The sequence below is a fragment of the Hyla sarda genome, unplaced genomic scaffold, assembly GCF_029499605.1.
Source record: "Hyla sarda isolate aHylSar1 unplaced genomic scaffold, aHylSar1.hap1 scaffold_265, whole genome shotgun sequence".
NCBI classification, from domain to species: Eukaryota; Metazoa; Chordata; class Amphibia; order Anura; family Hylidae; genus Hyla; species Hyla sarda.
Genome location: NW_026609342.1, coordinates 358,676 through 379,988, shown reverse-complemented (window position 1 = coordinate 379,988; position 21,313 = coordinate 358,676). Strand labels below are relative to the sequence as shown.

At 47.4% G+C, this 21,313-nt stretch overlaps 8 non-coding genes and 1 pseudogene across 8 annotated transcripts; all 9 read right to left on the bottom strand.

Moving 5' to 3' along the window:
- Positions 1-763: 763 nt before the first annotated feature.
- On the bottom strand, positions 764-954 carry LOC130324517 (U2 spliceosomal RNA). Its single transcript, XR_008869509.1, has one exon. It is a non-coding gene; the product is annotated as a U2 spliceosomal RNA (small nuclear RNA).
- Positions 955-3,045: 2,091 nt separating this feature from the next.
- Positions 3,046-3,236, bottom strand: LOC130324515 (U2 spliceosomal RNA). The gene has a single exon (XR_008869507.1). It is a non-coding gene; the product is annotated as a U2 spliceosomal RNA (small nuclear RNA).
- Positions 3,237-5,326: 2,090 nt separating this feature from the next.
- Positions 5,327-5,514, bottom strand: LOC130324550 (U2 spliceosomal RNA). Its single transcript, XR_008869537.1, has one exon. It is a non-coding gene; the product is annotated as a U2 spliceosomal RNA (small nuclear RNA).
- Positions 5,515-6,208: 694 nt separating this feature from the next.
- On the bottom strand, positions 6,209-6,368 carry LOC130324560 (U2 spliceosomal RNA; annotated as a pseudogene).
- Positions 6,369-8,454: 2,086 nt separating this feature from the next.
- LOC130324514 (U2 spliceosomal RNA) lies at positions 8,455-8,645 on the bottom strand. Its single transcript, XR_008869506.1, has one exon. It is a non-coding gene; the product is annotated as a U2 spliceosomal RNA (small nuclear RNA).
- A 2,079-nt stretch (positions 8,646-10,724) lies between these two features.
- On the bottom strand, positions 10,725-10,915 carry LOC130324513 (U2 spliceosomal RNA). The gene has a single exon (XR_008869505.1). It is a non-coding gene; the product is annotated as a U2 spliceosomal RNA (small nuclear RNA).
- A 2,079-nt stretch (positions 10,916-12,994) lies between these two features.
- On the bottom strand, positions 12,995-13,185 carry LOC130324512 (U2 spliceosomal RNA). Its single transcript, XR_008869504.1, has one exon. It is a non-coding gene; the product is annotated as a U2 spliceosomal RNA (small nuclear RNA).
- A 2,098-nt stretch (positions 13,186-15,283) lies between these two features.
- LOC130324511 (U2 spliceosomal RNA) lies at positions 15,284-15,474 on the bottom strand. The gene has a single exon (XR_008869503.1). It is a non-coding gene; the product is annotated as a U2 spliceosomal RNA (small nuclear RNA).
- A 2,085-nt stretch (positions 15,475-17,559) lies between these two features.
- LOC130324529 (U2 spliceosomal RNA) lies at positions 17,560-17,750 on the bottom strand. The gene has a single exon (XR_008869520.1). It is a non-coding gene; the product is annotated as a U2 spliceosomal RNA (small nuclear RNA).
- Between the last annotated feature and the right edge of the window lie 3,563 nt (positions 17,751-21,313).

Genomic DNA, 21,313 nt, shown 5'->3' with positions numbered 1-21,313 from the left:
AATGTCAGTCCATGTTGGAGCAGGTTTAGATACAGTCTAAAGTATAGATCTCAAAGTCTGTGCACAGAATTTAGCAAGGGCCTCGCACCTTCTGATGCATCAGGTAGGTGCACAATAGCATAGCCTAACCCTCTGTACTTTGGTCTATATTGATGCGGGACATAGACAGCCAGCTGATGACCAATCCATTAGTGCAATGGATGGCTGGAAGCATTTGTCTTTGCCTTTGCAATACCACAGAAGCAATGCATGGTCAATGTACAGCAATGACACACCTGTGTGGACAGCCAGGAGACCCCCCCCCCCCCCATGTTATGTTACATAGTTACATAGTTAGTACGGTCGAAAAAAGACATATGTCCATCAAGTTCAACCAGGGAATTAAGGGGTAGGGGTGTGGCGCGATATTGGGGAAGGGATGAGATTTTATATTTCTTCATAAGCATTAATCTTATTTTGTCAATTAGGAACATTCAGCACCCACCCGCTATCAAGGCAGCTGCCTATCATGTCATGCCCTACCTGCACAGGTGTGCTGGCTACTCAAATGATCCAATTAAGGAGGCCATTTAGTCAGCAGCAGCAGAAGTCCTGTGCCTGGACGCTCCAACAGCGGCCAGACACAAGCAGAAGCAGAAGCAGCAGCAGCACCACCTTTTGTTTTTTGGCTGCAGCAGCAGCAAGGCCCACAGGGCTGGCTAGCTGGCTAGCCAGCAAGCAGGTAGCAATGAAAGTAGGAATCTTTCTTTTTAACCCTGTAAGGGGGTGGTGCACTGTACCCGAAGATACTGCCATATCGGGTCAATGCATAGGGCGACGGAAGCAAGCTTCGAAATCGGCCCCCGTTCTCAAAAATCCATTTAATATATGGTCCCCAGATAGGGGACGTATCAGATATTAAACTGATAAGAACAGATACTACACTTGATCTTAGCCAAAAGGCCGAGAAGCGATAACCGTGAAAGGGGCGGGCCCAACAAGGTGCCCTTCATGGGCACTATCACTGCTTGCTGTCAGGGAGGCTGCCAGACAATTTTCCATGCACACTCTGGGCTGGGGGGCAGTCAACCACCAGTACACACAGCAGAACCTAAACCCATACCATTATTGCTAAGCAGCAAGACAGGGGCCCATTGCACTCCCACGGGGCCTTTTTAAATGCAATCCATAACCCGGATTTGCCAGGAACCCTTCTTACTCCTCCTACTTGCATGTGACACTGGGCTTAGGATCTGCATAGGAAACACACACACAAGCACACACCTACCTTTGTTGCCTGCAGATGCCTCCTTGGCTGTCCCCAAACGGTATCAAACCAACACCCACGGGAAGCTGTAAGCATAGAGGACATGCCTGCACCCCATTGGAATTACCTGTGTGGGTTAAACCCGGGTTATTTGACAACCTATGGCGGTGATGGTTCTGCTCAGGCAGAGCAGTGCTGATGCTCCTCATAAAGCTGTCGCTGCTGTGAAGGTTCTAGGTGACATCACAAATCCCTATGGTTACATACACAACAAAGCTGGGTTGTTGTTGTTTACACTCTGCAAGGCCTGTGGAAGTGAGTGACATCATAGCACTGTAGTTCTGAGGGTTCTAGATGGATGCAACAATCTCCTGTTGCTTCTATGAAGGCCATAATAGACGACATCACCAAACAGCTCCATAGTCACATACACAGCAAAGGAGAGATGTTGTTTACACCTAGTGATGTCAGTGGTATTGAGTGACATCACAGCACAGTGCTAAGGCTCCTGGGCCTGGACACAGCAGCGGCTGCAATATCTCAACGGAGAATACGTTTATATATATGTGTGTGTGTGCGCGTATATATATATATATATATATATATATATATATATATATATATATATTTCTCCGCCGAAATCACTTTTAAACCCATTTCCACCTTTTTTTCCCTTCTCTTCCTCTTACTTTTTTTTCACGTTTTTTTACGTTTTTCTCCTTTTCGCCTCTTTTCTGGGCGTATTATTCTTCTTTTTCTTCTTTTTTTTCGTCTAATGCATACCCCATCAGTGCAGCAATGCTTATTCAATACCGCCAGCAGATGGAGACACTGGGGGATAATTTTCTAAGGATTTATACTGATTTTTCCTGTCTGAATTTGTCGCACAGAAAGTTGCAGGCCAAATATGTGTGACATTTCTGCGACTTTAGCTTCTAGAGCATTTTTACAACATTATACATAGGTGCTGAATACATAAAAAGCGACTGTTCAGCGACAGACAAGTCGCATCGGCTGAAAGTAGGCCAGAATGTCAGTCCATGTTGGAGCAGGTTTAGATACAGTCTAAAGTATAGATCTCAAAGTCTGTGCACAGAATTTAGCAAGGGCCTCGCACCTTCTGATGCATCAGGTAGGTGCACAATAGCATAGCCTAACCCTCTGTACTTTGGTCTATATTGATGCGGGACATAGACAGCCAGCTGATGACCAATCCATTAGTGCAATGGATGGCTGGAAGCATTTGTCTTTGCCTTTGCAATACCACAGAAGCAATGCATGGTCAATGTACAGCAATGACACACCTGTGTGAACAGCCAGGAGACCCCCCCCCCCCATGTTATGTTACATAGTTACATAGTTAGTACGGTCGAAAAAAGACATATGTCCATCAAGTTCAACCAGGGAATTAAGGGGTAGGGGTGTGGCGCGATATTGGGGAAGGGATGAGATTTTATATTTCTTCATAAGCATTAATCTTATTTTGTCAATTAGGAACATTCAGCACCCACCCGCTATCAAGGCAGCTGCCTATCATGTCATGCCCTACCTGCACAGGTGTGCTGGCTACTCAAATGATCCAATTAAGGAGGCCATTTAGTCAGCAGCAGCAGAAGTCCTGTGCCTGGACGCTCCAACAGCGGCCAGACACAAGCAGAAGCAGAAGCAGCAGAAGCAGCAGCAGCACCACCTTTTGTTTTTTGGCTGCAGCAGCAGCAAGGCCCACAGGGCTGGCTAGCTGGCTAGCCAGCAAGCAGGTAGCAATGAAAGTAGGAATCTTTCTTTTTAACCCTGTAAGGGGGTGGTGCACTGTACCCGAAGATACTGCCATATCGGGTCAATGCATAGGGCGACGGAAGCAAGCTTCGAAATCGGCCCCCGTTCTCAAAAATCCATTTAATATATGGTCCCCAGATAGGGGACGTATCAGATATTAAACTGATAAGAACAGATACTACACTTGATCTTAGCCAAAAGGCCGAGAAGCGATAACCGTGAAAGGGGCGGGCCCAACAAGGTGCCCTTCATGGGCACTATCACTGCTTGCTGTCAGGGAGGCTGCCAGACAATTTTCCATGCACACTCTGGGCTGGGGGGCAGTCAACCACCAGTACACACAGCAGAACCTAAACCCATACCATTATTGCTAAGCAGCAAGACAGGGGCCCATTGCACTCCCACGGGGCCTTTTTAAATGCAATCCATAACCCGGATTTGCCAGGAACCCTTCTTACTCCTCCTACTTGCATGTGACACTGGGCTTAGGATCTGCATAGGAAACACACACACAAGCACACACCTACCTTTGTTGCCTGCAGATGCCTCCTTGGCTGTCCCCAAACGGTATCAAACCAACACCCACGGGAAGCTGTAAGCATAGAGGACATGCCTGCACCCCATTGGACTTACCTGTGTGGGTTAAACCCGGGTTATTTGACAACCTATGGCGGTGATGGTTCTGCTCAGGCAGAGCAGTGCTGATGCTCCTCATAAAGCTGTCGCTGCTGTGAAGGTTCTAGGTGACATCACAAATCCCTATGGTTACATACACAACAAAGCTGGGTTGTTGTTGTTTACACTCTGCAAGGCCTGTGGAAGTGAGTGACATCATAGCACTGTAGTTCTGAGGGTTCTAGATGGATGCAACAATCTCCTGTTGCTTCTATGAAGGCCATAATAGACGACATCACCAAACAGCTCCATAGTCACATACACAGCAAAGGAGAGATGTTGTTTACACCTAGTGATGTCAGTGGTATTGAGTGACATCACAGCACAGTGCTAAGGCTCCTGGGCCTGGACACAGCAGCGGCTGCAATATCTCAACGGAGAATACGTTTATATATATGTGTGTGTGTGCGCGTATATATATATATATATATATATATATATATATATATATATATTTCTCCGCCGAAATCACTTTTAAACCCATTTCCACCTTTTTTTCCCTTCTCTTCCTCTTACTTTTTTTTCACGTTTTTTTACGTTTTTCTCCTTTTCGCCTCTTTTCTGGGCGTATTATTCTTCTTTTTCTTCTTTTTTTTCGTCTAATGCATACCCCATCAGTGCAGCAATGCTTATTCAATACCGCCAGCAGATGGAGACACTGGGGGATAATTTTCTAAGGATTTATACTGATTTTTCCTGTCTGAATTTGTCGCACAGAAAGTTGCAGGCCAAATATGTGTGACATTTCTGCGACTTTAGCTTCTAGAGCATTTTTACAACATTATACATAGGTGCTGAATACATAAAAAGCGACTGTTCAGCGACAGACAAGTCGCATCGGCTGAAAGTAGGCCAGAATGTCAGTCCATGTTGGAGCAGGTTTAGATACAGTCTAAAGTATAGATCTCAAAGTCTGTGCACAGAATTTAGCAAGGGCCTCGCACCTTCTGATGCATCAGGTAGGTGCACAATAGCATAGCCTAACCCTCTGTACTTTGGTCTATATTGATGCGGGACATAGACAGCCAGCTGATGACCAATCCATTAGTGCAATGGATGGCTGGAAGCATTTGTCTTTGCCTTTGCAATACCACAGAAGCAATGCATGGTCAATGTACAGCAATGACACACCTGTGTGAACAGCCAGGAGACCCCCCCCCCCCCCCATGTTATGTTACATAGTTACATAGTTAGTACGGTCGAAAAAAGACATATGTCCATCAAGTTCAACCAGGGAATTAAGGGGTAGGGGTGTGGCGCGATATTGGGGAAGGGATGAGATTTTATATTTCTTCATAAGCATTAATCTTATTTTGTCAATTAGGAACATTCAGCACCCACCCGCTATCAAGGCAGCTGCCTATCATGTCATGCCCTACCTGCACAGGTGTGCTGGCTACTCAAATGATCCAATTAAGGAGGCCATTTAGTCAGCAGCAGCAGAAGTCCTGTGCCTGGACGCTCCAACAGCGGCCAGACACAAGCAGAAGCAGAAGCAGCAGAAGCAGCAGCAGCACCACCTTTTGTTTTTTGGCTGCAGCAGCAGCAAGGCCCACAGGGCTGGCTAGCTGGCTAGCCAGCAAGCAGGTAGCAATGAAAGTAGGAATCTTTCTTTTTAACCCTGTAAGGGGGTGGTGCACTGTACCCGAAGATACTGCCATATCGGGTCAATGCATAGGGCGACGGAAGCAAGCTTCGAAATCGGCCCCCGTTCTCAAAAATCCATTTAATATATGGTCCCCAGATAGGGGACGTATCAGATATTAAACTGATAAGAACAGATTTTTTTTTTTTTTTTTTTTTTATCTAAAGCCGAGGAACGTGCTTTCGATTCACCCAAAGTGCAAGAAAAAGTGCAAACGTGTTACACTAAAAAAACGTGCACAAAGGATGCGGTCTATCGCAAGCCCTTCTCCGATAGGAGAGAGGCCCCCCAACAAACCTTACCCTTCGCCTCCGGACCAAAAGGTACCTGCGAGGTTCCAGGTTCGATGTCCCTTTTCGCCGAAGCTACTAGGAGACCACAAATGCTCCCGGCATCCCCCTTGGCGTTAGCCAAGGTATCTGCCCGCAGAGCCGATTACGGTAGGTACCCTGCGAAGCAGGAGTACCCGGGGTGTTTGCAGGGAGGTGCGGAACCTAATGGCCACACACACCTCCCCTAGACCGCCAGGAGGGACACCCAGAAGGGCTACCGCATCCTGACAAATCCTGTGAACACACAACACGCAAAAAGTGACACAGTGAGACAAAAAAAATAAATAAATAAGTGAATGTGTGCAGATATACTGCCCGGACATCCGGCCGGATCTATAAAAATTTCTCTGATCCTAGCCAGAAGGCCGGGAATCAAGAGGTGAGTGCCACAAGGTGAAGAGATTATGGTGCCCGTGCTTCAACTCAGTGAGCCTATTCTCCCAGTGAGTTTCGGCACCTCGGGGTCACCACTCCCCGAGGCACAAAAGTACCTCGGCTCTAGACCCTCTCAGCCTCATGGCGAGACCCGGAGGGAACAGGTCACATCGGGGCAGCCGTCGAGCTGATTCCTCAGAACCAGCCCCGGAAAGCCCTGGTACACCTGCATCCTCCATGCAGCACCCATCCCCACCAGCATGAAAACTGATAAGAACAGATACTACACTTGATCTTAGCCAAAAGGCCGAGAAGCGATAACCGTGAAAGGGGCGGGCCCAACAAGGTGCCCTTCATGGGCACTATCACTGCTTGCTGTCAGGGAGGCTGCCAGACAATTTTCCATGCACACTCTGGGCTGGGGGGCAGTCAACCACCAGTACACACAGCAGAACCTAAACCCATACCATTATTGCTAAGCAGCAAGACAGGGGCCCATTGCACTCCCACGGGGCCTTTTTAAATGCAATCCATAACCCGGATTTGCCAGGAACCCTTCTTACTCCTCCTACTTGCATGTGACACTGGGCTTAGGATCTGCATAGGAAACACACACACAAGCACACACCTACCTTTGTTGCCTGCAGATGCCTCCTTGGCTGTCCCCAAACGGTATCAAACCAACACCCACGGGAAGCTGTAAGCATAGAGGACATGCCTGCACCCCATTGGACTTACCTGTGTGGGTTAAACCCGGGTTATTTGACAACCTATGGCGGTGATGGTTCTGCTCAGGCAGAGCAGTGCTGATGCTCCTCATAAAGCTGTCGCTGCTGTGAAGGTTCTAGGTGACATCACAAATCCCTATGGTTACATACACAACAAAGCTGGGTTGTTGTTGTTTACACTCTGCAAGGCCTGTGGAAGTGAGTGACATCATAGCACTGTAGTTCTGAGGGTTCTAGATGGATGCAACAATCTCCTGTTGCTTCTATGAAGGCCATAATAGACGACATCACCAAACAGCTCCATAGTCACATACACAGCAAAGGAGAGATGTTGTTTACACCTAGTGATGTCAGTGGTATTGAGTGACATCACAGCACAGTGCTAAGGCTCCTGGGCCTGGACACAGCAGCGGCTGCAATATCTCAACGGAGAATACGTTTATATATATGTGTGTGTGTGCGCGTATATATATATATATATATATATATATATATATATATATATATTTCTCCGCCGAAATCACTTTTAAACCCATTTCCACCTTTTTTTCCCTTCTCTTCCTCTTACTTTTTTTTCACGTTTTTTTACGTTTTTCTCCTTTTCGCCTCTTTTCTGGGCGTATTATTCTTCTTTTTCTTCTTTTTTTTCGTCTAATGCATACCCCATCAGTGCAGCAATGCTTATTCAATACCGCCAGCAGATGGAGACACTGGGGGATAATTTTCTAAGGATTTATACAGATTTTTCCTGTCTGAATTTGTCGCACAGAAAGTTGCAGGCCAAATATGTGTGACATTTCTGCGACTTTAGCTTCTAGAGCATTTTTACAACATTATACATAGGTGCTGAATACATAAAAAGCGACTGTTCAGCGACAGACAAGTCGCATCGGCTGAAAGTAGGCCAGAATGTCAGTCCATGTTGGAGCAGGTTTAGATACAGTCTAAAGTATAGATCTCAAAGTCTGTGCACAGAATTTAGCAAGGGCCTCGCACCTTCTGATGCATCAGGTAGGTGCACAATAGCATAGCCTAACCCTCTGTACTTTGGTCTATATTGATGCGGGACATAGACAGCCAGCTGATGACCAATCCATTAGTGCAATGGATGGCTGGAAGCATTTGTCTTTGCCTTTGCAATACCACAGAAGCAATGCATGGTCAATGTACAGCAATGACACACCTGTGTGAACAGCCAGGAGACCCCCCCCCCCATGTTATGTTACATAGTTACATAGTTAGTACGGTCGAAAAAAGACATATGTCCATCAAGTTCAACCAGGGAATTAAGGGGTAGGGGTGTGGCGCGATATTGGGGAAGGGATGAGATTTTATATTTCTTCATAAGCATTAATCTTATTTTGTCAATTAGGAACATTCAGCACCCACCCGCTATCAAGGCAGCTGCCTATCATGTCATGCCCTACCTGCACAGGTGTGCTGGCTACTCAAATGATCCAATTAAGGAGGCCATTTAGTCAGCAGCAGCAGAAGTCCTGTGCCTGGACGCTCCAACAGCGGCCAGACACAAGCAGAAGCAGAAGCAGCAGAAGCAGCAGCAGCACCACCTTTTGTTTTTTGGCTGCAGCAGCAGCAAGGCCCACAGGGCTGGCTAGCTGGCTAGCCAGCAAGCAGGTAGCAATGAAAGTAGGAATCTTTCTTTTTAACCCTGTAAGGGGGTGGTGCACTGTACCCGAAGATACTGCCATATCGGGTCAATGCATAGGGCGACGGAAGCAAGCTTCGAAATCGGCCCCCGTTCTCAAAAATCCATTTAATATATGGTCCCCAGATAGGGGACGTATCAGATATTAAACTGATAAGAACAGATACTACACTTGATCTTAGCCAAAAGGCCGAGAAGCGATAACCGTGAAAGGGGCGGGCCCAACAAGGTGCCCTTCATGGGCACTATCACTGCTTGCTGTCAGGGAGGCTGCCAGACAATTTTCCATGCACACTCTGGGCTGGGGGGCAGTCAACCACCAGTACACACAGCAGAACCTAAACCCATACCATTATTGCTAAGCAGCAAGACAGGGGCCCATTGCACTCCCATGGGGCCTTTTTAATTGCAATCCATAACCCGGATTTGCCAGGAACCCTTCTTACTCCTCCTACTTGCATGTGACACTGGGCTTAGGATCTGCATAGGAAACACACACACAAGCACACACCTACCTTTGTTGCCTGCAGATGCCTCCTTGGCTGTCCCCAAACGGTATCAAACCAACACCCACGGGAAGCTGTAAGCATAGAGGACATGCCTGCACCCCATTGGACTTACCTGTGTGGGTTAAACCCGGGTTATTTGACAACCTATGGCGGTGATGGTTCTGCTCAGGCAGAGCAGTGCTGATGCTCCTCATAAAGCTGTCGCTGCTGTGAAGGTTCTAGGTGACATCACAAATCCCTATGGTTACATACACAACAAAGCTGGGTTGTTGTTGTTTACACTCTGCAAGGCCTGTGGAAGTGAGTGACATCATAGCACTGTAGTTCTGAGGGTTCTAGATGGATGCAACAATCTCCTGTTGCTTCTATGAAGGCCATAATAGACGACATCACCAAACAGCTCCATAGTCACATACACAGCAAAGGAGAGATGTTGTTTACACCTAGTGATGTCAGTGGTATTGAGTGACATCACAGCACAGTGCTAAGGCTCCTGGGCCTGGACACAGCAGCGGCTGCAATATCTCAACGGAGAATACGTTTATATATATGTGTGTGTGTGCGCGTATATATATATATATATATATATATATATATTTCTCCGCCGAAATCACTTTTAAACCCATTTCCACCTTTTTTTCCCTTCTCTTCCTCTTACTTTTTTTTCACGTTTTTTTTACGTTTTTCTCCTTTTCGCCTCTTTTCTGGGCGTATTATTCTTCTTTTTCTTCTTTTTTTTCGTCTAATGCATACCCCATCAGTGCAGCAATGCTTATTCAATACCGCCAGCAGATGGAGACACTGGGGGATAATTTTCTAAGGATTTATACTGATTTTTCCTGTCTGAATTTGTCGCACAGAAAGTTGCAGGCCAAATATGTGTGACATTTCTGCGACTTTAGCTTCTAGAGCATTTTTACAACATTATACATAGGTGCTGAATACATAAAAAGCGACTGTTCAGCGACAGACAAGTCGCATCGGCTGAAAGTAGGCCAGAATGTCAGTCCATGTTGGAGCAGGTTTAGATACAGTCTAAAGTATAGATCTCAAAGTCTGTGCACAGAATTTAGCAAGGGCCTCGCACCTTCTGATGCATCAGGTAGGTGCACAATAGCATAGCCTAACCCTCTGTACTTTGGTCTATATTGATGCGGGACATAGACAGCCAGCTGATGACCAATCCATTAGTGCAATGGATGGCTGGAAGCATTTGTCTTTGCCTTTGCAATACCACAGAAGCAATGCATGGTCAATGTACAGCAATGACACACCTGTGTGAACAGCCAGGAGACCCCCCCCCCCCCCCATGTTATGTTACATAGTTACATAGTTAGTACGGTCGAAAAAAGACATATGTCCATCAAGTTCAACCAGGGAATTAAGGGGTAGGGGTGTGGCGCGATATTGGGGAAGGGATGAGATTTTATATTTCTTCATAAGCATTAATCTTATTTTGTCAATTAGGAACATTCAGCACCCACCCGCTATCAAGGCAGCTGCCTATCATGTCATGCCCTACCTGCACAGGTGTGCTGGCTACTCAAATGATCCAATTAAGGAGGCCATTTAGTCAGCAGCAGCAGAAGTCCTGTGCCTGGACGCTCCAACAGCGGCCAGACACAAGCAGAAGCAGAAGCAGCAGAAGCAGCAGCAGCACCACCTTTTGTTTTTTGGCTGCAGCAGCAGCAAGGCCCACAGGGCTGGCTAGCTGGCTAGCCAGCAAGCAGGTAGCAATGAAAGTAGGAATCTTTCTTTTTAACCCTGTAAGGGGGTGGTGCACTGTACCCGAAGATACTGCCATATCGGGTCAATGCATAGGGCGACGGAAGCAAGCTTCGAAATCGGCCCCCGTTCTCAAAAATCCATTTAATATATGGTCCCCAGATAGGGGACGTATCAGATATTAAACTGATAAGAACAGATACTACACTTGATCTTAGCCAAAAGGCCGAGAAGCGATAACCGTGAAAGGGGCGGGCCCAACAAGGTGCCCTTCATGGGCACTATCACTGCTTGCTGTCAGGGAGGCTGCCAGACAATTTTCCATGCACACTCTGGGCTGTGGGGCAGTCAACCACCAGTACACACAGCAGAACCTAAACCCATACCATTATTGCTAAGCAGCAAGACAGGGGCCCATTGCACTCCCATGGGGCCTTTTTAATTGCAATCCATAACCCGGATTTGCCAGGAACCCTTCTTACTCCTCCTACTTGCATGTGACACTGGGCTTAGGATCTGCATAGGAAACACACACACAAGCACACACCTACCTTTGTTGCCTGCAGATGCCTCCTTGGCTGTCCCCAAACGGTATCAAACCAACACCCACGGGAAGCTGTAAGCATAGAGGACATGCCTGCACCCCATTGGACTTACCTGTGTGGGTTAAACCCGGGTTATTTGACAACCTATGGCGGTGATGGTTCTGCTCAGGCAGAGCAGTGCTGATGCTCCTCATAAAGCTGTCGCTGCTGTGAAGGTTCTAGGTGACATCACAAATCCCTATGGTTACATACACAACAAAGCTGGGTTGTTGTTGTTTACACTCTGCAAGGCCTGTGGAAGTGAGTGACATCATAGCACTGTAGTTCTGAGGGTTCTAGATGGATGCAACAATCTCCTGTTGCTTCTATGAAGGCCATAATAGACGACATCACCAAACAGCTCCATAGTCACATACACAGCAAAGGAGAGATGTTGTTTACACCTAGTGATGTCAGTGGTATTGAGTGACATCACAGCACAGTGCTAAGGCTCCTGGGCCTGGACACAGCAGCGGCTGCAATATCTCAACGGAGAATACGTTTATATATATGTGTGTGTGTGCGCGTATATATATATATATATATATATATATATATTTCTCCGCCGAAATCACTTTTAAACCCATTTCCACCTTTTTTTCCCTTCTCTTCCTCTTACTTTTTTTTCACGTTTTTTTTACGTTTTTCTCCTTTTCGCCTCTTTTCTGGGCGTATTATTCTTCTTTTTCTTCTTTTTTTTCGTCTAATGCATACCCCATCAGTGCAGCAATGCTTATTCAATACCGCCAGCAGATGGAGACACTGGGGGATAATTTTCTAAGGATTTATACTGATTTTTCCTGTCTGAATTTGTCGCACAGAAAGTTGCAGGCCAAATATGTGTGACATTTCTGCGACTTTAGCTTCTAGAGCATTTTTACAACATTATACATAGGTGCTGAATACATAAAAAGCGACTGTTCAGCGACAGACAAGTCGCATCGGCTGAAAGTAGGCCAGAATGTCAGTCCATGTTGGAGCAGGTTTAGATACAGTCTAAAGTATAGATCTCAAAGTCTGTGCACAGAATTTAGCAAGGGCCTCGCACCTTCTGATGCATCAGGTAGGTGCACAATAGCATAGCCTAACCCTCTGTACTTTGGTCTATATTGATGCGGGACATAGACAGCCAGCTGATGACCAATCCATTAGTGCAATGGATGGCTGGAAGCATTTGTCTTTGCCTTTGCAATACCACAGAAGCAATGCATGGTCAATGTACAGCAATGACACACCTGTGTGAACAGCCAGGAGACCCCCCCCCCCCCCCATGTTATGTTACATAGTTACATAGTTAGTACGGTCGAAAAAAGACATATGTCCATCAAGTTCAACCAGGGAATTAAGGGGTAGGGGTGTGGCGCGATATTGGGGAAGGGATGAGATTTTATATTTCTTCATAAGCATTAATCTTATTTTGTCAATTAGGAACATTCAGCACCCACCCGCTATCAAGGCAGCTGCCTATCATGTCATGCCCTACCTGCACAGGTGTGCTGGCTACTCAAATGATCCAATTAAGGAGGCCATTTAGTCAGCAGCAGCAGAAGTCCTGTGCCTGGACGCTCCAACAGCGGCCAGACACAAGCAGAAGCAGAAGCAGCAGAAGCAGCAGCAGCACCACCTTTTGTTTTTTGGCTGCAGCAGCAGCAAGGCCCACAGGGCTGGCTAGCTGGCTAGCCAGCAAGCAGGTAGCAATGAAAGTAGGAATCTTTCTTTTTAACCCTGTAAGGGGGTGGTGCACTGTACCCGAAGATACTGCCATATCGGGTCAATGCATAGGGCGACGGAAGCAAGCTTCGAAATCGGCCCCCGTTCTCAAAAATCCATTTAATATATGGTCCCCAGATAGGGGACGTATCAGATATTAAACTGATAAGAACAGATACTACACTTGATCTTAGCCAAAAGGCCGAGAAGCGATAACCGTGAAAGGGGCGGGCCCAACAAGGTGCCCTTCATGGGCACTATCACTGCTTGCTGTCAGGGAGGCTGCCAGACAATTTTCCATGCACACTCTGGGCTGGGGGGCAGTCAACCACCAGTACACACAGCAGAACCTAAACCCATACCATTATTGCTAAGCAGCAAGACAGGGGCCCATTGCACTCCCACGGGGCCTTTTTAAATGCAATCCATAACCCGGATTTGCCAGGAACCCTTCTTACTCCTCCTACTTGCATGTGACACTGGGCTTAGGATCTGCATAGGAAACACACACACAAGCACACACCTACCTTTGTTGCCTGCAGATGCCTCCTTGGCTGTCCCCAAACGGTATCAAACCAACACCCACGGGAAGCTGTAAGCATAGAGGACATGCCTGCACCCCATTGGACTTACCTGTGTGGGTTAAACCCGGGTTATTTGACAACCTATGGCGGTGATGGTTCTGCTCAGGCAGAGCAGTGCTGATGCTCCTCATAAAGCTGTCGCTGCTGTGAAGGTTCTAGGTGACATCACAAATCCCTATGGTTACATACACAACAAAGCTGGGTTGTTGTTGTTTACACTCTGCAAGGCCTGTGGAAGTGAGTGACATCATAGCACTGTAGTTCTGAGGGTTCTAGATGGATGCAACAATCTCCTGTTGCTTCTATGAAGGCTATAATAGACGACATCACCAAACAGCTCCATAGTCACATACACAGCAAAGGAGAGATGTTGTTTACACCTAGTGATGTCAGTGGTATTGAGTGACATCACAGCACAGTGCTAAGGCTCCTGGGCCTGGACACAGCAGCGGCTGCAATATCTCAACGGAGAATACGTTTATATATATGTGTGTGTGTGCGCGTATATATATATATATATATATATATATATATATATATATATATATATATTTCTCCGCCGAAATCACTTTTAAACCCATTTCCACCTTTTTTTCCCTTCTCTTCCTCTTACTTTTTTTTCACGTTTTTTTACGTTTTTCTCCTTTTCGCCTCTTTTCTGGGCGTATTATTCTTCTTTTTCTTCTTTTTTTTCGTCTAATGCATACCCCATCAGTGCAGCAATGCTTATTCAATACCGCCAGCAGATGGAGACACTGGGGGATAATTTTCTAAGGATTTATACTGATTTTTCCTGTCTGAATTTGTCGCACAGAAAGTTGCAGGCCAAATATGTGTGACATTTCTGCGACTTTAGCTTCTAGAGCATTTTTACAACATTATACATAGGTGCTGAATACATAAAAAGCGACTGTTCAGCGACAGACAAGTCGCATCGGCTGAAAGTAGGCCAGAATGTCAGTCCATGTTGGAGCAGGTTTAGATACAGTCTAAAGTATAGATCTCAAAGTCTGTGCACAGAATTTAGCAAGGGCCTCGCACCTTCTGATGCATCAGGTAGGTGCACAATAGCATAGCCTAACCCTCTGTACTTTGGTCTATATTGATGCGGGACATAGACAGCCAGCTGATGACCAATCCATTAGTGCAATGGATGGCTGGAAGCATTTGTCTTTGCCTTTGCAATACCACAGAAGCAATGCATGGTCAATGTACAGCAATGACACACCTGTGTGAACAGCCAGGAGACCCCCCCCCCCCCCCCCATGTTATGTTACATAGTTACATAGTTAGTACGGTCGAAAAAAGACATATGTCCATCAAGTTCAACCAGGGAATTAAGGGGTAGGGGTGTGGCGCGATATTGGGGAAGGGATGAGATTTTATATTTCTTCATAAGCATTAATCTTATTTTGTCAATTAGGAACATTCAGCACCCACCCGCTATCAAGGCAGCTGCCTATCATGTCATGCCCTACCTGCACAGGTGTGCTGGCTACTCAAATGATCCAATTAAGGAGGCCATTTAGTCAGCAGCAGCAGAAGTCCTGTGCCTGGACGCTCCAACAGCGGCCAGACACAAGCAGAAGCAGAAGCAGCAGAAGCAGCAGCAGCACCACCTTTTGTTTTTTGGCTGCAGCAGCAGCAAGGCCCACAGGGCTGGCTAGCTGGCTAGCCAGCAAGCAGGTAGCAATGAAAGTAGGAATCTTTCTTTTTAACCCTGTAAGGGGGTGGTGCACTGTACCCGAAGATACTGCCATATCGGGTCAATGCATAGGGCGACGGAAGCAAGCTTCGAAATCGGCCCCCGTTCTCAAAAATCCATTTAATATATGGTCCCCAGATAGGGGACGTATCAGATATTAAACTGATAAGAACAGATACTACACTTGATCTTAGCCAAAAGGCCGAGAAGCGATAACCGTGAAAGGGGCGGGCCCAACAAGGTGCCCTTCATGGGCACTATCACTGCTTGCTGTCAGGGAGGCTGCCAGACAATTTTCCATGCACACTCTGGGCTGGGGGGCAGTCAACCACCAGTACACACAGCAGAACCTAAACCCATACCATTATTGCTAAGCAGCAAGACAGGGGCCCATTGCACTCCCACGGGGCCTTTTTAAATGCAATCCATAACCCGGATTTGCCAGGAACCCTTCTTACTCCTCCTACTTGCATGTGACACTGGGCTTAGGATCTGCATAGGAAACACACACACAAGCACACACCTACCTTTGTTGCCTGCAGATGCCTCCTTGGCTGTCCCCAAACGGTATCAAACCAACACCCACGGGAAGCTGTAAGCATAGAGGACATGCCTGCACCCCATTGGACTTACCTGTGTGGGTTAAACCCGGGTTATTTGACAACCTATGGCGGTGATGGTTCTGCTCAGGCAGAGCAGTGCTGATGCTCCTCATAAAGCTGTCGCTGCTGTGAAGGTTCTAGGTGACATCACAAATCCCTATGGTTACATACACAACAAAGCTGGGTTGTTGTTGTTTACACTCTGCAAGGCCTGTGGAAGTGAGTGACATCATAGCACTGTAGTTCTGAGGGTTCTAGATGGATGCAACAATCTCCTGTTGCTTCTATGAAGGCCATAATAGACGACATCACCAAACAGCTCCATAGTCACATACACAGCAAAGGAGAGATGTTGTTTACACCTAGTGATGTCAGTGGTATTGAGTGACATCACAGCACAGTGCTAAGGCTCCTGGGCCTGGACACAGCAGCGGCTGCAATATCTCAACGGAGAATACGTTTATATATATGTGTGTGTGTGCGCGTATATATATATATATATATATATATATATATATATATTTCTCCGCCGAAATCACTTTTAAACCCATTTCCACCTTTTTTTCCCTTCTCTTCCTCTTACTTTTTTTTCACGTTTTTTTACGTTTTTCTCCTTTTCGCCTCTTTTCTGGGCGTATTATTCTTCTTTTTCTTCTTTTTTTTCGTCTAATGCATACCCCATCAGTGCAGCAATGCTTATTCAATACCGCCAGCAGATGGAGACACTGGGGGATAATTTTCTAAGGATTTATACTGATTTTTCCTGTCTGAATTTGTCGCACAGAAAGTTGCAGGCCAAATATGTGTGACATTTCTGCGACTTTAGCTTCTAGAGCATTTTTACAACATTATACATAGGTGCTGAATACATAAAAAGCGACTGTTCAGCGACAGACAAGTCGCATCGGCTGAAAGTAGGCCAGAATGTCAGTCCATGTTGGAGCAGGTTTAGATACAGTCTAAAGTATAGATCTCAAAGTCTGTGCACAGAATTTAGCAAGGGCCTCGCACCTTCTGATGCATCAGGTAGGTGCACAATAGCATAGCCTAACCCTCTGTACTTTGGTCTATATTGATGCGGGACATAGACAGCCAGCTGATGACCAATCCATTAGTGCAATGGATGGCTGGAAGCATTTGTCTTTGCCTTTGCAATACCACAGAAGCAATGCATGGTCAATGTACAGCAATGACACACCTGTGTGAACAGCCAGGAGACCCCCCCCCCCCCCCCATGTTATGTTACATAGTTACATAGTTAGTACGGTCGAAAAAAGACATATGTCCATCAAGTTCAACCAGGGAATTAAGGGGTAGGGGTGTGGCGCGATATTGGGGAAGGGATGAGATTTTATATTTCTTCATAAGCATTAATCTTATTTTGTCAATTAGGAACATTCAGCACCCACCCGCTATCAAGGCAGCTGCCTATCATGTCATGCCCTACCTGCACAGGTGTGCTGGCTACTCAAATGATCCAATTAAGGAGGCCATTTAGTCAGCAGCAGCAGAAGTCCTGTGCCTGGACGCTCCAACAGCGGCCAGACACAAGCAGAAGCAGAAGCAGCAGAAGCAGCAGCAGCACCACCTTTTGTTTTTTGGCTGCAGCAGCAGCAAGGCCCACAGGGCTGGCTAGCTGGCTAGCCAGCAAGCAGGTAGCAATGAAAGTAGGAATCTTTCTTTTTAACCCTGTAAGGGGGTGGTGCACTGTACCCGAAGATACTGCCATATCGGGTCAATGCATAGGGTGACGGAAGCAAGCTTCGAAATCGGCCCCCGTTCTCAAAAATCCATTTAATATATGGTCCCCAGATAGGGGACGTATCAGATATTAAACTGATAAGAACAGATACTACACTTGATCTTAGCCAAAAGGCCGAGAAGCGATAACCGTGAAAGGGGCGGGCCCAACAAGGTGCCCTTCATGGGCACTATCACTGCTTGCTGTCAGGGAGGCTGCCAGACAATTTTCCATGCACACTCTGGGCTGGGGGGCAGTCAACCACCAGTACACACAGCAGAACCTAAACCCATACCATTATTGCTAAGCAGCAAGACAGGGGCCCATTGCACTCCCACGGGGCCTTTTTAAATGCAATCCATAACCCGGATTTGCCAGGAACCCTTCTTACTCCTCCTACTTGCATGTGACACTGGGCTTAGGATCTGCATAGGAAACACACACACAAGCACACACCTACCTTTGTTGCCTGCAGATGCCTCCTTGGCTGTCCCCAAACGGTATCAAACCAACACCCACGGGAAGCTGTAAGCATAGAGGACATGCCTGCACCCCATTGGACTTACCTGTGTGGGTTAAACCCGGGTTATTTGACAACCTATGGCGGTGATGGTTCTGCTCAGGCAGAGCAGTGCTGATGCTCCTCATAAAGCTGTCGCTGCTGTGAAGGTTCTAGGTGACATCACAAATCCCTATGGTTACATACACAACAAAGCTGGGTTGTTGTTGTTTACACTCTGCAAGGCCTGTGGAAGTGAGTGACATCATAGCACTGTAGTTCTGAGGGTTCTAGATGGATGCAACAATCTCCTGTTGCTTCTATGAAGGCCATAATAGACGACATCACCAAACAGCTCCATAGTCACATACACAGCAAAGGAGAGATGTTGTTTACACCTAGTGATGTCAGTGGTATTGAGTGACATCACAGCACAGTGCTAAGGCTCCTGGGCCTGGACACAGCAGCGGCTGCAATATCTCAACGGAGAATACGTTTATATATATGTGTGTGTGTGCGCGTATATATATATATATATATATATATATATATATATTTCTCCGCCGAAATCACTTTTAAACCCATTTCCACCTTTTTTTCCCTTCTCTTCCTCTTACTTTTTTTTCACGTTTTTTTACGTTTTTCTCCTTTTCGCCTCTTTTCTGGGCGTATTATTCTTCTTTTTCTTCTTTTTTTTCGTCTAATGCATACCCCATCAGTGCAGCAATGCTTATTCAATACCGCCAGCAGATGGAGACACTGGGGGATAATTTTCTAAGGATTTATACTGATTTTTCCTGTCTGAATTTGTCGCACAGAAAGTTGCAGGCCAAATATGTGTGACATTTCTGCGACTTTAGCTTCTAGAGCATTTTTACAACATTATACATAGGTGCTGAATACATAAAAAGCGACTGTTCAGCGACAGACAAGTCGCATCGGCTGAAAGTAGGCCAGAATGTCAGTCCATGTTGGAGCAGGTTTAGATACAGTCTAAAGTATAGATCTCAAAGTCTGTGCACAGAATTTAGCGAGGGCCTCGCACCTTCTGATGCATCAGGTAGGTGCACAATAGCATAGCCTAACCCTCTGTACTTTGGTCTATATTGATGCGGGACATAGACAGCCAGCTGATGACCAATCCATTAGTGCAATGGATGGCTGGAAGCATTTGTCTTTGCCTTTGCAATACCACAGAAGCAATGCATGGTCAATGTACATGTTACGCCGAGCGCTCCGGGTCCCCGTTCCTCCCCGGAGCGCTCGCCTCATCTTCGTTGTTGCAGCGCCCCGGTCAGATCCACTGACCGGGTGCGCTGCGGTCCCGCCTTCAGCCGGGGTGCGATTCGCGATGCGGATAGCGCCCGCTCGCGATGCGCACCCCGGTCCCCGTACCTGACTCGCTCTCCCTCGGTCCTGTCCCGGCGCGCGCGGCCCCGCTCCCTAGGGCGCGCGCGCGCCGGGTCTCTGCGATTTAAAGGGCCAGTGCACCAATGATGGTGCCTGGCCCAATCTTCCCAATTAGCTTAATTGGCTCCCACCTGTGCACTTCCCTATATCACCTCACTTCCCCTGCACTCCCTGGCCGGATCTTGTTGCACTTGTGCCTAGTGAAAGCGTTCCCTTGTCTGTTCCTAGTCCGTGTTCCTGACCTCCTGCCGTTGCCCCTGACTACGATCCTTGCCGCCTGCCCCCGACCTTCTGCTACGTCCGACCTTGCTTCTGCCTACTCCCTTGTACCGCGCCTGTCATCAGCAGTCAGAGAGGTGAGCCGTTGCTAGTGGATACGACCTGGTCACTACCGCCGCAGCAAGACCATCCCGCTTTGCGGCGGGCTCTGGTGAAAACCTGTAGTGGCTTAGAACCGGTCCACTAGCGCGGTCCTCGCCATCCCTCTCTGGCACAGAGGATCCACTACCTGCCAGCCGGCATCGTGACAGTAGATCCGGCCATGGATCCCGCTGAAGTTCCTCTGCCAGTTGTCGCTGACCTCACCACGGTGGCCGCCCAGCAAGCCCGACAGATCGCCCTTCTAACCCGTCAGCTGTCGGAAATGTCCACCATTTCGCACCAACTTCAGTCGCAACTTCTCCAGCAATCTTCTCCTCCGCCAGCTCCTGCACCTCCTCCGCAGCGAGTGGCCACTCCTAGCCTCCGCCTGTCCTTGCCGGACAAATTTAATGGGGACTCTAAGTATTGCCGTGGCTTTCTTTCGCAATGTTCCCAGCACTTGGAGATGATGTCGGACCAGTTTCCTACTGAAAGGTCTAAGGTGGCTTTCGTGTTCTGCCTTCTGTCTGGAAAAGCCCTGTCATGGGCCGCACCGCTCTGGGACCGCAATGACCCCGTCACTGCCTCTGTACACTCCTTCTTCTCGGAAATTCGAAGTGTCTTTGAGGAACCTGCCCGAGCTTCTTCAGCCGAGATTGCCCTGCTGAACCTGGCCCAGGGTGTTTCTTCCGTTGGCGAGTACGCCATTCAGTTCCGTGCTCTTGCTTACGAGTTGTCCTGGAATAGTGAGGTTCTCTGCGCGACCTTTAAAAAAGGCCTATCCAGCAACATTAAAGATGTTCTGGCCGCACGAGAGACTCCTGCTGACCTACATGAACTCATTCATCTAGCCACTCGCATTGACATGCGTTCTTCCGGATGGCGTCTGGAGCTCCGCCTGGATATGGACTTTGTTCGCACGAAGCGTTTTTTCTCTCCGGCTCCTCTCTCCTCTGGTCCTCTGCAATCTGTTCCTGTGCTTCCCGCCGCGGAGGCTATGCAAGTTGACCGGTCTTGCTTGACACCTCAAGAGAGGACACGACGCCGCATGGAGAATCTTTGCCTGTACTATGCCGGTACCGAACACTTCCTGAAGGATTGTCCTATCCGTCCTCCCCGCCTGGAAAGACGTACGCTGACTCCGCACAAAGGTGACACAGTTCTTGATGTCAACTCTGCTTCTCCACGCCTTACTGTGCCTGTGCGGATATCTGCCTCTACCTTCTCCTTCTCTACTATGCTCTTCTTGGATTCCGGATCTGCAGGAAAATTTTTTTTGGCCTCTCTCATCAACAGGTTCTACGTTCCTGTGACCAGTCTCGCCAGACCCCTCTACATCTATTGTTTTTACAATAAAAGATTGGACTGTCTCGTACGTTTCCACACAGAACCCCTCCTAATTTGCATCGGACCTCATCACGGAAAAATTGAGTTTTTTTTC